Genomic DNA, 13,895 nt, shown 5'->3' with positions numbered 1-13,895 from the left:
TTGCCTTGTTTTTGGCACATGAAAAGAAATATTTGGAATTTCTTTCAATTTCACTAATAGCTTTAAGCTCCTCCTGCCTCTCCTAGTTCCTGTAAGAGTCATTTAGCTTAAGTTCGATAGTTTCCACTTCCCTGGTCAGCGCCTCCTTTCGTGTATCAGATATTCTAGCACTCCTGAGGAGCTCAGTGACTCTTCGTCGTCTTCTGTAGAGGGAGCGTCTTTTTCTCTCCAGTTTACTCCTGCTCTTCTTCTTTCTTAGGGGAATATGCCTAGAACATGCTTCGGCTACCAGGAAGTTGATCCTTTCAAGGCACTGGTTTGGGTCCATGTCATTTAAGACATCTTCCCAACATGTTTCGTTTAGGACATGGTTTACCTGGTCCCAGTTGATGTTCTTGTTGTTGAAATTGTATTTTGTGAAGACACCTTCACAGGTACATGCATTCTGCTGTTCAGGACCCCTATGCATGTACGTCTGGACTTCGATTAGATTGTGATCGGAATTAGTTGTTTTTGATATTCTTATGTCTCTTATCAGGTCCTCATTATTTGTGAAGATAAGGTCAAGTGTGTTTTCTAGTCTTGTTGGCTCCACTATCTGCTGGCTTAAGGTGTGTTTTTCGCAGAGACTTAGTAGCTCATGTGTGTGTGACCTTTCATCTGCGCTACCTCCGGGGATTGTTTCAGCTATAACATTATTTGCTACATTTTTCCATTTTGTATGCCTTAGGTTGAAATCACCAAGCAGTAAGATGTTTGGGGATAGAGCTGGAAGGTTTTCCAAACAGTAATCGATTTTCAGTAGCTGTTCCTTGAACTGTTGGGAGGTTGCATCTGGTGGCTTGTATACAACCACAATGACTAGGTTTTGGTTCTCGATCTTTATTGATAGAACTTCAACTACCTCATTTGTGGTGTTCAGCAACTCCGTGCAGATAAGGGACTCTTTGACATACAGGGCAACCCCCCCTTTGTTGCCTGTTTTTTCTGTCGCATCTAAAAAGGTTGTAACCACTTATCCATATTTCACTGTCAAAGTGATCTTTTGTGTGAGTCTCTGTGAAGGCTGCAAACATTGCATTACTCTCCTATAGAAGTCCACTGATAAAAGGTATTTTGTTGTTGGTGGATGGCTTAAGGCCCTGTATATTAGCAAATATGAACGAGGTTGTATTCTGTGTTTGTTGGGGGGATTTTGTTATCGGCATCAGTAGTTGTAATTCTGGAGGGCCATGGGTGGCCACTGGCTGTGCCTCCAGTCCAACAAGGCTCCAAGGTGGTGGACTATTTTTGTTATTTCCTTCCATTTTCTTTTTTCGTTTCCTGCCACTAAAAAATCACCTGGAGTTGGGTAGTCATAGCTACTATTGTTTGTCCTGTGGGGTCTGTGCCTCCTGGTCCCTTTTAGATGGTATGCAGGGCACTCGATGTTGTAACACTGCTTCTGGAGGACCGAGGAGTGGCACATTTTTGGGTGAAAGAAAGTACAGGAAGAAGAGCGACACACTCCTTTAGACAGGAGGTCGCTACATTTTTTGGGATGGTCAAAGTTGCGTGTCCCATTTTTTCCCCCTGTTATTCCATGCTTACAGATGCCCCAAGCATAATATTTGCACAAATTCACCTTTGGTTGAGAATTGTTGGGAGGTGTGTTGTCAATTTCTGCAGGTTCTGGGACTGCACTATAATCCTCAGTATCCAAGCCAGGGCCACCCCATCCTGGATTCCATCTACTTTCCCCAGTAGAGGAAGGAGACTCCTCTCCAACATCTGTACTGTGGGCCACGGTCTTGTGCAATGATGGTTGTATATTTACTGTTTTTGTGGTGGTTTGGGTAGTGTCCCTAGGAGAGTCTGGGCTGGCAGTAAGGCTGGGGGCTGGGTCTGGGTCAGCACTGGGGCTGGGGCTATGACTGTGATGGTTGCAGAAGAGTCTACCCCAGAGGAGGGCTCCTCTACTACATCTGTACTAGGGGATATGGCATTGGTAGCTGTGGAGGATAACTGGTGGAATTCTGTCATCGCTAAGGTCCCACAGACTGACAGAGTTCAAAACACTACCTTTGGGAATTCTAACACAATTCCTCTGACCACCACAGAGGTAACAAATCCTCTTCCCAGCAACGAAGGAAGCCTTGGATCTGTTAATTCTCCTACACCTGATATCTCTGCTTCAGCCACTGCCAGTCCACTTGACAATGCACATACAATCTCTGATCCTACACCTGTCAACACACCTGCCGACACTATTCCAGAATCTGGTAGCAGTGCTTCATCAGCAAGTTCTGAGTCAGGAGTTTCTCCACCAGAGATTGGTGCAGTTAATAATCAGGGAACTATCACTTCACCTGATCACCTATTGTGCCAAAGTATGAACAGCAGGGACACATCTGTCAGAACTGGTTGAGGACGGGGCAGAGGACGTGGAGGAGGAAGACATCTACAGCTGTCTCACCCTCCACTAACACAGTTCCAGAGGCAGAACCTGAGGACAAATCTGCAAAACACAGGAGGTGCAACAAGTCATAGTCCACCCTCCCAGGCACCTAGGCTGTGCTCTCGCTGTCACCGGAAGGGGCACACCGCCAACAACTGCCTGCGAGATACCCGGTGCAATTACTGCTACAAGAAAGGACATCAGGAGGACCAGTGTCGGAAGAAAAAGGAACTTGACAGACAGGACCACCTGTTTAGAGGCCTGTTCTCAGAACAAACCAGCAGGATCTCTGAATTGGTGAACACACTCACACGTCACCCACTCAGCTACTCCTATCCCAACACAGCAGGTGGTATTGTGCCTTATACAAGACCACAGACCTACATCCCTGCAGCTGCCTCAGTACCCTACCTCTCAAGGGCAGGGACCTTACATGCCCTACACACCCACCACCTCAAGCTGACCACATCATGAGGAGCCAGTCTATCAGCATCCTGTCGGCCAACATTAGAGGTTTTTTTACTAATGTTGGAGAGCTCGCACATAGTTTTGCGAACACTCGACGTCCCAACATGATAGCTGTTGTGAAACATTTTTGGATGACAGAACTCCAGAAAATTTTGCAAGACTTGCTGGCTACACCTCATGGATGAGAAGAGACAGGCAAGGGCATGGAGGTGTTGCTGTGTGCTTCTCTAAATGTGTTCGTGCCCAGCACATTGATGTTGCCACCCCTACACATCTTGAAATGATGTTATTCAAGCTATGCATAAACACTAGTACCTCTGTACTAGCATGTGCAATGTACAGACCTCATTGGCAGCATGCAGACCCCATCAACTTCCTAATGGAAAATATTGACTCTCTTCTGCTACAACACAACTGTCAACATATCATAATTGTTGGTGACCTCAACCAACACCTTATACAGAGGGACTTGGATGACCTTCTTGCAGTATTTGACACGAGAAACTTTGTTGATTTCCCTACTCACTTCTCTGGCTCCTCCCTTGACCCAGTAGTGAGTGATCTGGCAGAAGGCATAGTCACTTGTCAACCCCTCGGCTTCGTTGGATCGTCTGACCACAAGGCTGTTTTTACGACACTTAAGATCCCAACAGAACGAGGTGAGGAGTCCACATGCACAACCTGGTTATGGGAAAGAGGTAATTGGCCAGCCCTTTGCTCTGAGCTCGCCACCGCCGATTGGAATGCTCTTCTCCAAGGGGATGTTGACAACCAAGTGAAAGTCTTCACTGGACACATCCTTAATCTACAACAAGAACACATTCCATTCCTCACCGGCAATATGTGACAAAGCCTACAGATCAGCCTTGGTTTGGCTTTCGTTGTAGAAAGGCTGCTACTGCTAAGTACAAAGCATGGCGAAGGTATAAGAGACATCCTACCACCTATAACAGGAACTTGCACAGGCAAGCCTGTAGGCATATGGGTGACGTTCAAAAGTGGGACATTGCTAAATGGGAGGTGGATACTAAAAGAAAGCTAGCATCAGGTAGGGTAGGCTCCAAAACCTGGTGGTCCCTGGTCAAGGACAGACAAGGTTATCTGCCTGATGAACTCATTCCACCTCTAAATCGACAGGATGGGACCACCTCTACTAGTAGTCAAGAGAAGGCGGACCTCTTTACTGAACACTTTGCTACCAAAATGCAAGTTCCTGATCCAGCAAGGGACCCTCCTTGGCTAGCTGCAAGAACTGTGTCAAAACTGTCAGTGGTGACAATAAGGCAGGTGGTGGTCTACCTACCTGGAGTCTACCTGGAGGGCATTCCGGGGATCAACGTCCCCGCGGCCCGGTCCACGATCTGGCCTCCCGGTGGATCAGGGCCTGATCAACGAGGCTGTTACTGCTGACCGCACGTAATCCAACGTACGAACAACAGCCCGGCTGATCCGGCACCATCTTTAGGTATCTGTCCAGCTCCCTCTTGAAGACGACCAGGGGTCTTCCCGTAATGCCCCTTATTGCTGGTGGGAGGCTGTTGAACAGTCTTGGGCCCTGGACACTTATTGTGTTTTCTCTTAGTGTACCAGTTACACCCCTACTTTTCACTGGGGGTATGTTGCATCGCCTGCCAAGTCTTTTGCTTTCGTATGGAGTGATTGCTGTGTGCATATTAGGGACCAGTCCCTCCAGAATCTTCCAGGTGTAGATTACGATCTCTCTCTCTCGCCTGCGCTCTAGTGAGTACAAGTCAAGTGCTTCCAGGCACTCCCAGTAGTTAAGGTGTTTGATGGAACTTGTACGTGCAGTAAAGGTTCTCTGTACATTCTCTAGCTCTGCAATTTCACCTGCCTTTAATGGGGATGTTAATGTACAGCAGTATTCCAGCCTAGAAAGAATAAGTGATTTAAAAAGGATCATCATTGGCTTAGCATCTCTTGTCTTGAATGTTCTCATTATCCATCCTATCAGTTTCCTAGCAGATGTGATAGTGGCATTGTTGTGGTCCTTGAAGGTGAGGTTTTCGGACATTACCACACCCAGGTCCTTCACATTACTTTTCCCCTCTATTGTGTGATTGGAGTTTGTAGTATACTCAGTTCTAGTTATTATTTCCTCCAGTTTTCCATAATGGAGTAGTTGGAATTTGTCTTCATTGAACATCATATTGTTCTCTGTTGCCCATTGGAAAACTTGGTTTATATCTTCTTGGAGCTTTGCCGTGTCCTCAATGGATGACACTCTCATGCAGATCCTAGTATCGTCTGCAAAAGATGATACAGTGCTGTGGTTTACATCTCTGTCTATCTGTTATGAGAATAAGGAAAAGGATAGGTGCGAGTACTGTGCCTTGTGGGACAGAGCTCTTCACTATGGCAACATCTGATTTAACTCTGTTTACCACTACTCTTTGTGTGCGATTGGTTAGAAAGTTGAAGATCCATCTGCCTACATTGCCGGTTATCCCTTTAGCACGCATTTTGTGTGCTATTACACCATGGTCGCACTTGTCAAAGGCTTTTGCAAAGTCTGTGTATGCTACATCCGCATTCTGTTTGTTTTCCAGTGCATCTAGGACCATATAGTGGTCAAGCAGTTGCGAAAGGCAGGAGCGGCCTGCTCTGAAACCATGTTGTCCTGGGTTGTGCAATTTTTGGGAGTCTAGGTGGTTTGCTATCCTGCTTCTTAGAACTCTTTCAAAGATTTTTATGATGTGGGACGTTAAAGCTATTGGTCTATAGTTCTTAGCTACTGCTTTGCTGCCACCTTTATGGAGTGGGGCTATATCTGTTGTTTTTAGTGACTGTGAAATCTCGCCTGTGTCTAAGCTCCTTCTCCATAGCATACTTAAGGCCTGTGAGAGGGGTTTCTTGCAGTTTTTAATGAACACCGAGTTCCACGAGTCTGTGCCTGGGGCTGAGTGCATGGGCATGTCGTCGATGGCTTTCTCAAAGTCTAGTGGAGTTAAAGTTGTCATAAATCTGGCCTACATTGGCAGGGTTTTGAGGCTCATTCATGAAAAAATTGTTTGGATCGTCTATCTTTAAATTGGTTAGTAGCTCGCTGAACACTGAGTCATACTGCAATTTCAGTATCTCGCTCATTTCTTTGTTGTCGTCAGTGTAGGATCCATCTTGTCTGAGCAGGGGCCCTATACTAGAAGTGGTTTTTGACTTGTTTTTGGTGTATGAAAAGAAATATTTCGAATTTCTTTCAATTTCATTAATCACTTTTAGTTCCTCTTGTCTCTCCTGGATCCTGTATGAGTCCTTTAACTTAAGCTCAATATTTTCCACTTCCCTGGTTAGCACTACCTTCCGTGTATCAGATAATCTGGCATTCTTGAAGAGCTCAATGGTTCTTCGTCTTCTGTAGAGGGAGCGTCTCTCTCTCTCTCCAGTTTACTTCTTCTTTTCTTTTGTCTTATAGGAATATACCTTGAACATACTTCAGCTACCAGGAGGGTGATCTTTTCGAGGCATTGGTTAGGGTCCATGTAATTTAAGATATCCTCCCAGCATGTTTCATTTAGGGCATAGTTTACCTGATCCCAGATGATGTTCTTGTTGTTGAAGTTGAATTTGGTAAAGGTACCCTCATAACTGAATGCATCGTGCCGATCAGGGCTCCTGTGCATACAAGTCTGGACTTCGATTAGATTGTGATCAGAATTTCTTGTTTTTGATATTGTTATATTCCTTACCAGGTCCTCATTATTTGTGAAAATAAGGTCCAGTGTGTTCTCCAGTCTTGTTGGCTCCACTATTTGCTGACTTAGGGTGTGTTTGTTGCAGAAATTCAGCAGCTCCTGCGTGTGTGACCTTTCATCTGAGTTACCTCCAGGGATTATTTCTGTTGCTATATTCTTCCATTTTGTGTGTCTTAGATTGAAGTCACCAAGCAGCAAGATGTTTGGGGATGGGGCTGGAAAGTTGTCCAGACAGGAGTCGATTTTTGACAGTTGTTCTTTGAACTGTTGGGAAGTTGCATCCGGTGGCTTATATACAAGTACAATGACTAAGTTTTGGTTCTCGACTTTTATTGTCAGAATTTCAACTACATCATTTGTGGTGTTCAGTATCTCTCTGCAAATGAGACTCTTTGACATACAGGCCAACCCCCCCTTGTTGCCTGTTATTTCTGTCGCATCTGAAAAGGTTGTATCCAGGTATCCATATTTCACTGTCAAAGTAATCTTTTGCGTGGGTCTCTGTGAAGGCTGCAAACTGAATTTCACTCCTCTAGAAGTTCACTAATGAAAGGTATTTTGTTGTTTGTGGATGGCTTAAGGCCCTGTATATTAGCAAATATATATGAGGTTGTGTTGCATGTTTGTTGGGGGGATTTTGTTGTTGGTATCAGTAGCTGTGAGCCCGGAGGGCCCACTGGCTGTGCCTCCAGTCCAACAAGGCTCCAAGGTGGTGGACTATTTTGGTTATCTCTTTCCATTTTCTTTCTTCGTTTCCTACCCCTAAAAAATCAGTTGGGGTGATGTCATAGCTACCATAGTTACTATGATGTGTTGTATGGGGTGTGTGCCTCCTGGTCCCTTTTAGATGATATGCAGTGCTGCTGGTATTGTAACAATGTTTTTCAAGGACTGAAGACTGACACATCTCCGGGTGGAAGTATTTGCAAGAGGTAGAACGACACATTCCCTTAGACAGGAGGTCACGGCATTTTTTGGGATGCTCAAAGTTGCATGCCCCATTCGTTTTCCCTGATATTCTGTGTTTACAGATGCCCCAAATATAGTATTTGAAGGTGCATTTCCTTCTTAAATCGCTTGACCAAGAAAAGGCTGTGGGCCCAGACAAGTTGAGCCCAAGATTGCTGAGATGATGTGCAGACCAGCTAGCAGCACCTCTAACTCGCATCTTTCAGCACTGCCTAGTACAGTGTAAATGGCCATCTCTATGGAAAGAGGCAAATGTAGTCCCTGTTCACAAAAGAAGAGCAGAGCAGAAATCAGCAACTACAGACCAGTGTCACTCCTGTCAATCACTGGTAAGATCCTCGAGACAATAATCTCAAGACAAATGACAGAGTTTTTTGACTACCACTCACTTTGTGATCGTCAATATGGCTTCAGGAACGATTACTCTGCTGCTGATCTGTTGTTAAACCTCTCCACTAAGTGGCACCAGTCACTGGATGAATCCAAAGTCAGCTGTGTGGTAGCACTGGACATTGCTGGCGCTTTTGACCGGGTGTGGCACCAGGGCCTCTTAGCAAAATTTCAAGCACTGGGAATTGCAGGCTCTATGTTATGTCTCCTCAGTGATTACCTTCATGGTAGATCTCTAAGTGTAGTTCTCAATGGAACGGAATCAGTAAGACATCCTATTGGGGCAAGTGTTCCACATGGAAGCGTACTGGGACCGTTGTTATGGAATGTCTACTTCAACGACCTTCTTCATCTCATCCCAGAATCATATTCATATGCAAACGACTGTACACTGACATTCACTTATCCAAGAGAAGAAATGCCAGCTGCTCTAAGCTACATCAATCACCAGCTGAGAGCTATATCAGCTTGGGGAAATAGATGGCAAGTAACATTTGCACCTGAGAAAACGCAAATGATGATCGTCTCTAGGCACCATGATGGTAATCCTGGTGCAGTAGTATGGATGAATGGGAGGGTGTTGGCACCTGGAGAAGAAGTTGATATCCTTGGGGTGAAATTTGACTCCAAACTAACCATGAAGAACCATGTTGTAAATCTTGCAAACAAGGCAGCCAGGAAGCTTACAGCACTTCGCCGTATCTCGCATCTGCTTGACAGTAGGGGTTGCAAGATTCTGTACGAGGCAAAAGTACGCTCACACCTTGAGTATGCTCCACTTTCTTGGTTTGTCTGCCCCCCCCCCTCTCATCTGCGACTGCTTGACAGAGTAGAGAACAGAGCAAGACGTCTCATCTCTCGCCTGGACCCATCCTGGATAGATCTGTCATTTCAGCAGAGCCTTCAACACAGGAGGGATGTGGGTGGCCTTACTGTTATGTACAAGGCCAATATTGTCAAAATACCACACTTGGATCCACTTCGAGGACAGCGTGAAACAAGCTTTTATGCCACAAGACGTGCAGAAAGCAGCAACTTCACTCTGGCTGTACCCTTCTCCAGAACATCACTCTATCTGAGATCATATATACCCAGGATGACTCTAGTATTCAACACATTCGTACAGCATAATGATGTCAACGAGATAGTCGGTTGATCACATGAAAATGCTGGCCCACAGATGGCTTCAGCTTCATCCTGTTCCCTACTTGTATGTCTCATAACAATAAAAATGCTTTCAAATGAGCTGATGTAGGTAACAGCTCTTAGCTTGCCAATAAAGTTAGGAATCCTTAACCTGTAAATAGCTTGTCAATAAAGCTAGGGATCCTTAACCTTGTCACACCCTGTGTAAATAAAAAAAAAAAGAGGGAGGGAGGGAGGAAGCCCTGCAAGGGCTTTCAGGCCCTGCAAGGCCAGTTCAGTCAGTGGAGGTAGCAGTGGGTCAGTTCAGTGAGTGGAGGTAGCCACACACGCCTCTCACCTCGTTTGTGTGTAGGTGAGCACCTCGTCTCATACGTGAGACCTGTTTCGAGAATTTTCCTATCCCCACGGCCCGGCCCTTGGACAGGCCACCTTATTGATTGCCTGGTTGATCAGGCTGTTGCTGTTGGCAGATCGCTGGCCCGCATATCCATCACAGCCTGATTGATCTGGCTCACCCCGAAAGCGATATGTCTGATACCTGCTGGTTGCAGATTCAAAAATCTAGGCCCACGGATGTTGATACAGTGCTTTCTTGTGCACGTAGTTTCCCTACTTTTCAATAGGTGTGTTTTAGAGTGCCGTCCATATCTTACTCCAAGTCTAAATTTTTGCGCATCTGTCGTCTTCATTTCAGTGAGTACATTCCCAGTTCTTGGTGGCGTTCCCGGTAGTTTATAAAGTGCTTTAGTGGGTTTATGCCAGTGATGAACACTGTTTGTTTTCTTTCCAGCTATCATCTCATCCGCTCTGAACGATGCTGTTAAAAGTGAGAGCAGTACTTTGAAAGAGCACAAGTGATTTGAATACTATTACTATTATTTCTCTTGTTTTGAAATTTCTCGTATCCTAATAATCCACCCTATTGTTTTCCTGACCTTCGCAGCATTTGTTTCAACATCTTACCAGAAGATATCAGAAACACTGCTGGAACAAGTGTATCAAGAGGAAACTGGACAAGTATCTTCACCAAGTGCCAGATCAACCAAGCTATGCGGGGCAGTGGGCCACTAACAGCAACAGGCTGATTGACCAGGCTAGCACCAGATAAGCCTGGCCCATGGCCGAGCTCCGGGAGTAGCAAGACACTCGAAACTCATCAAAGATATATACCGTGTTCTTGAAGGTAGGTCAGCTGATATTAGTTACCTAGATCTTATACATGTTCTTTTCGTTCTGTGTGGTGACCCTCCTGCATTTTGTATATCGTTACCCTCGTTGAATTCCTCATTTTCTTCATACCTGAGCAACTGAAATTTGACCTTATCGAACATCGTGTTATATTTTACCGATTTTTACATTGCTAAGGCTAGATTTTACATTGTTTACCACTACTGTGTTTTATTGGTTAGGAATTCGTATATCCATTTGCTTCCTTTTCTTTTAATTACTTTTGATCTTACTTTGCGCTGTTACTCCATGATCACATGTCCGGTGCCTTAGCCAAGTCTGCGTATACCGCGTCTGTATGCTGGGGTTCTGTCCACGCCTCTGTAATGTTATCTTAGTGGTCCAGTAGTTGACGAACATGATCTCCCTGCTCAAAGCCTATGATAACCTGGATTGTACAAGTCATTATTTTCCATAAAATTTTTAAGCTTTGATCTGGCCGCGGGGGCGTTGATCCCCGGAATACCCTCCAGGTAGACTCCAGGTGTCTTCTCATCCTCTCATGACCTATAGTTTTTTGCCAGAGTAGCTGTGTCTTCACTTTTTTTTAGCACCTCTAGAATTTCGCCAAGATCTTAGCTCTTCCTCCAGTTTTTTCATCCCAACATATTCCAAGGCTATATATAGACTTGGGTGTTTTCTCACGAGTTTCTCTTCTTTAATGTTTTCAACATGCTGGGAAGTTTTCCACATGTGTGCTGAGCGCTCGTTATAGTGGTAGTTTGCATTGTTTATAGAGTTCAAAGAGTCTGGCCCCAATGTTGCGTGTGTGATCATGTTTATTACCCCCCCCCTTTCCTTCTAATTTTAGAGGACTTGGGCTTTGTCAGATTATTTTTTTTTATTATCACACTGGCCGATTCCCACCAAGGCAGGGTGGCCCAAAAAAGAAAAACTTTAACCATCATTCACTCCATCACTGTCTTGCCAGAAGGGTGCTTTACACTACAGTTTTTAAACTGCAACATTAACACCCCTCCTTCAGAGTGCAGGCACTGTACTTCCCATCTCCAGGACTCAAGTCCGGTCTGCCAGTTTCCCTGAACCCCTTCATAAATGTTACTTTGCTCACACTCCAACAGCACGTCAAGTATTAAAAACCATTTGTCTCCATTTACTCCTATCAAACACGCTCACGCATGCCTGCTGGAAGTCCAAGCACCTCGCACACAAAACCTCCTTTACCCCCTCCCTCCAACCTTTCCTAGGCCGACCCCTACCCCGCCTTCCTTCCACTACAGACTGATACACTCTTGAAGTCATTCTGTTTCGCTCCATTCTCTCTACATGTCCGAACCACCTCAACAACCCTTCCTCAGCCCTCAGGACAACATTTTTGGTAATCCTGCACCTCCTCCTAACTTCCAAACTACGAATTCTCTGCATTATATTCACACCACACATTGCCCTCAGACATGACATCTCCACTGCCTCCAGCCTTCTCCTCGCTGCAACATTCATCACCCATTCTTCACACCCATATAAGAGCGTTGGTAAAACTATACTCTCATACATTCCCCTCTTTGCCTCCAAGGACAAAGTTCTTTGTCTCCACAGACTCCTAAGTGCACCACTCACCCTTTTCCCCTCATCAATTCTATGATTCACCTCATCTTTCATAGACCCATCCGCTGACACGTCCACTCCCAAATATCTGAATACATTCACCTCCTCCATACCCTCTCCCTCCAATCTGATATCCAATCTTTCATCACCTAATCTTTTTGTTATCCTCATAACCTTACTCTTTCCTGTATTCACTTTTAATTTTCTTCTTTTGCATACCCTACCAAATTCATACACCAATCTCTGCAACTTCTCTTCAGAATCTCCAAAGAGCACAGTGTCATCAGCAAAGAGCAACTGTGACAACTCCCACTTTGTGTGTGATTCTTTATCTTTTAACTCCACGCCTCTTGCCAAGACCCTCGCATTTACTTCTCTTACAACCCCATCTATAAATATATTAAACAACCACGGTGACATCACACATCCTTGTCTAAGGCCTACTTTTACTGGGAAATAATTTCCCTCTTTCCTACATAATCTAACTTGAGCATCACTATCCTCGTAAAAACTCTTCACTGCTTTCAGTAACCTACCTCCTACACCATACACTTGCAACATCTGCCACATTGCCCCCCTATCCACCCTGTCATACGTCTTTTCCAGATCCATAAATGCCACAAAGACCTCTTTAGCCTTATCTAAATACTGTTCACTTATGTGTTTCACTGTAAGCACCTGGTCCACACACCCCCTACCTTTCCTAAAGCCTCCTTGTTCATCTGCTATCCTATTCTCCGTCTTACTCTTAATTCTTTCAATAATAACTCTACCATACACTTTACCAGGTACACTCAACAATCTTTTCCCCCTATAATTTTTGCACTCTCTTTTGTCCCCTTTGCCTTTATACAAAGGAACTATGCATGCTCTCTGCCAATCCCTAGGTACCTTACCCTCTTCCATACATTTATTAAATAATTGCACCAACCACTCCAAAACTATATCCCCACCTGCTTTTAACATTTCTATCTTTATCCCATCAATCCCGGCTGCCTTACCCCCTTTCATTTTACCTACTGCCTCACGAACTTCCCCCACACTCACAACTGGCTCTTCCTCACTCCTACAAGATGTTATTCCTCCTTGCCCTATACACGAAATCACAGCTTCCCTATCTTCATCAACATTTAACAATTCCTCAAAATATTCCCTCCATCTTCCCAATACCTATAACTCTCCATTTAATAACTCTCCTCTCCTATTTTTAACTGACAAATCCATTTGTTCTCTAGGCTTCCTTAACTTGTTAATCTCACTCCAAAACTTTTTCTTATTTTCAACAAAATTTGTTGATAACATCTCACCCACTCTCTCATTTGCTCTCATTTTACATTGCTTCACCACTCTCTTAACCTCTCTCTCTTTCTCCATATACTCTTCCCTCCTTGCATCACTTCTACTTTGTAAAAACTTCTCATATGCTAACTTTTTCTCCCTTACTACTCTCTTTACATCATCATTCCACCAATCGCTCCTCTTCCGTCCTGCACCCACCTTCCTGTAATCACAAACTTCTGCTGAACACTCCAACACTACATTTTTAAACCTACCCCATACCTCTTCGACCCCATACCTATGCTCTCATTAGCCCATCTATCCTCCAATAGCTGTTTATATCTTACCCTAACTGCCTCCTCTTTTAGTTTATAAACCTTCAACTCTCTCTTCCCTGATGCTTCTATTCTCCTTTTATCCCATCTACCTTTTACTCTGTGTAGCTACAACTAAAAAGTGATCTGATATATCTGTGGCCCCTCTATAAACATGTACATCCTGAAGTCTACTCAACAGTCTTTTATCTACCAATACATAATCCAACAAACTACTGTCATTTCGCCCTACATCATATCTTGTATACTTATCCTCTTTTTCCTAAAATATGGATTACCTATAACTAAACCCCTTTCTATACAAAGTTCAATCAAAGGGCTCCCATTATCATTTACACCTGGCACCCCAAACTTACCTACCACACCCTC

General features: G+C 44.4%; 1 protein-coding gene across 15 annotated transcripts in view; it reads left to right on the top strand.

The window, feature by feature from the left end:
• LOC128688974 (prominin-1) overlaps window positions 1-13,895 on the top strand; it is a 1,112,830-nt gene that overhangs the window by 349,848 nt on the left and 749,087 nt on the right. Inside the window, exon 1 of one of the 15 annotated variants that reach the window (XM_070085540.1) lies at window positions 9,456-9,472. The exons of 13 other annotated variants lie outside the window; for them this stretch is intronic. The gene's annotated coding sequence lies outside the window, so the exon portion shown is untranslated. Of the gene's footprint in view, window positions 1-9,455; window positions 9,473-10,285; window positions 10,304-13,895 lie in introns of those variants that run through there. One more of the 15 variants, XM_070085539.1, reaches the window with a different exon arrangement.

The sequence above is a fragment of the Cherax quadricarinatus genome, chromosome 16, assembly GCF_038502225.1.
Source record: "Cherax quadricarinatus isolate ZL_2023a chromosome 16, ASM3850222v1, whole genome shotgun sequence".
Classification (NCBI taxonomy): domain Eukaryota; kingdom Metazoa; phylum Arthropoda; class Malacostraca; order Decapoda; family Parastacidae; genus Cherax; species Cherax quadricarinatus.
This window is presented reverse-complemented; position numbering and strand designations above follow the sequence as displayed.